Below are 2,635 nucleotides of genomic sequence, written 5' to 3' on the forward strand. Positions count from 1 at the left end.
TGTTTGGAGATCTGGACAGCAACATGTAGAAGAAGGAAAATGGACCACGTTCTTACAACATAGAGAAAAATAAACTCAAAATGGATTAAGGGCCTGAATGTGAGACAGAATACCATCAAAATTCTAGAGAAGAAAACATGAAATAGCCTCCTTGACCCCAGTTGCAGCAATTTCCTCCTCAACACAACCCCAAAGGCAAAGGAATCAAGAACAAAAATTAACTGTTGGGACCTAATCAAGATAAAAAGTTTATGCAGTGCATAGGAAACAATCAACAAAACTTACAGGCGACTGACAGAATGGGAAAAGATAGTGGCAAATGGCATATCAGATAAAGTGCTAGTATCCAAAATCTACAAGGAACTCACTAAACTCCATACCTGAAAAACAAATAATCCAGTGAAGAAATGTGCAAAAGACCTGAAAAGACACTTCTCCAAAGAGGACATCCAGATGGCCAAAAGGCACGTGAAACGATGCTCAGCATCACTCAGCATCAGGAAAACACAAATCAAAACTACACTGAGATACCATCTCATTCCAGTAAGAGTTGCTAAAATGAACAAATCAAGAGACTATAGATGCTGATGAGGATGTGGAGAAATGGGCACCCTCCTACACTGTTGGTGAGAATATAAACTGGTGCAGTCTCTCTGGAAAACAGTGTGGAGTTTCCTCAAAAAATTAACAATAGAACTTTGTTATGACCCAGCAATAGCACTGCTGGGGATCAACCCAAGTGATACAGAAGTGCTGATGCATAGGGTCACATGTACCCCAATGTTCATAGGAGCCCTTTCAACAATACCCAAAGCTGGAAATAGCCTAAATGTCCATCAACTAATGAACGGATCAAGAAGATGTGGTACAGGGAGGATCCAAGATGGCGGAGAGGAAGGGAGCTCTGTAAACTTGGTCCACCCCATCTATCGAACTGAGAAGGACATTACTCTCATCTGCAAGTGTGGAAGGAGAAATACAGACTCCAGAAAGAAGACAACCTCAAAGATGCCTGAGTGTGTGAGTGCAAGCTGTGGAGTTTGGACAGTGGGCCTGCCCAAGATGGGCAGGGGAGGCATGAGCCCCACCCAACACAGGGAAATGTCGTGGAGCCCCTGAGAGACAAAGGGAAGAGAAAGAAAACTGAACACTCTCTTAGTGCTGTCTCTACAGAAGAGAGAAAGAACGTTTAACCCCACACAGAGAGAATAACTCTAATTCCATATGTAACCACAGGGCAGCCCAAATCCTGAACCCAGGTGGCACAGGGAAAAAACAGCCTCCACTCCTGTGTGATCCCAGCAGGGGGTAAGTGGCTGCAGCAGCCCCAGGGGCATGAAGTTCGGCCCCTGCTGCTGGAGTGGGAGCACACACTCATTTCCACAGTGCATCTCGCCTCTAGCATTGGCCCTGTGATTCCATAATCTCGGGTACCAACAGGGAAAAAATAGCCCTCACCCCTATGCAATCTGCTTAGAGAGTTGGCTGTGGTGGAGGCGGGGGCGCATGCATTGGCTGTGACTTCGGGAGTGTGCTCCTCATTTCCGGCAGTGCCCCACACCTCAGGCAGCAGCAGTGTGAATCCTGGCCTTCACCAAGAGAAAATGCTCCCTCTCCCTATAGGATCACAATCCCGGCTGGGGGCTGGGAGTTGGTGTAGGCTACTGTGGGGGCATGCAATTCGACTCCTGAAGCACACCTCGCCTCTGGCAATGACAGTGCAAATCCCTGCTGGTGCCAAGAGAAACTGCTCCTTCCCCTACGAGATCCTGGCTATGAGCCAGCTGCCAAAGCAAGTATAACTCATCTGTAGTCGCATAAAAGTGCACGGACTAGGCTTTTGAAATGAGGCGAGCCTGGAAAATACAGCTTGGCTCAGCAGAGGCACAAGGAGATCAGATTCATTAGAGTGGCCTGCAGTGCTTAGTTCCAGTGGAGCTTGGGCGTGTCCTTTCATTCTCCACAACCACCATGGCAGGGCCTCTGACAGGAGACCCCAAGACCCACGAACACCAAACCATGCCTATCCATGAGAGGGAGCTTCTGCATTTTTTTGTACTTACCTTTTATTATGTTTACCTTTTTTACTTTTTAAAAATGTTTTAAATTTTTACTCCTTATTTTCCCTATTATTTTGTCCTTCTTCTTGCCATCAAGATATATTCTCCCTTATCTCATCCTTATCTCTCCCCTCGACTGGTTATATATACACTTTTAGACTGTCCACTGTCCTTTGTTGTCTCTGCCCCCCTTTATTTTTTTCTTTTCTGCTTTTCTTCTCTTTCCACTCCCTTTTATTTCCTTCCTTTCCTCTTCTTAATTTTTTGTTTGTGTGTTTGATTGATTTTTCTGGGTGTTTGTGTGCTTCTGTTCCCTCTGTGTTTGTCTGTTTTCTTTCTCAGGGCTACCCCCAAGAAACAAGCCAAAGTGCACATTATGGCTATTCCCAAACATCACTGAGTAGAGAAATAATATAATCAAAGGCACAACAAGAGAAACTGAGAGACACCACTAAGAGAATATTTCCTGAAACAACAGGCCCAGGACAGTCAATAAGCCTCCTTTAACAGAGCAATACTAACAGGTGCACAGTGCACAACGAGCTTTTTAAAACTGACAAGAGACAGAAAACTAG

The sequence above is a fragment of the Suricata suricatta genome, chromosome 5 (genome assembly GCF_006229205.1).
Source record: "Suricata suricatta isolate VVHF042 chromosome 5, meerkat_22Aug2017_6uvM2_HiC, whole genome shotgun sequence".
NCBI classification, from domain to species: Eukaryota; Metazoa; Chordata; class Mammalia; order Carnivora; family Herpestidae; genus Suricata; species Suricata suricatta.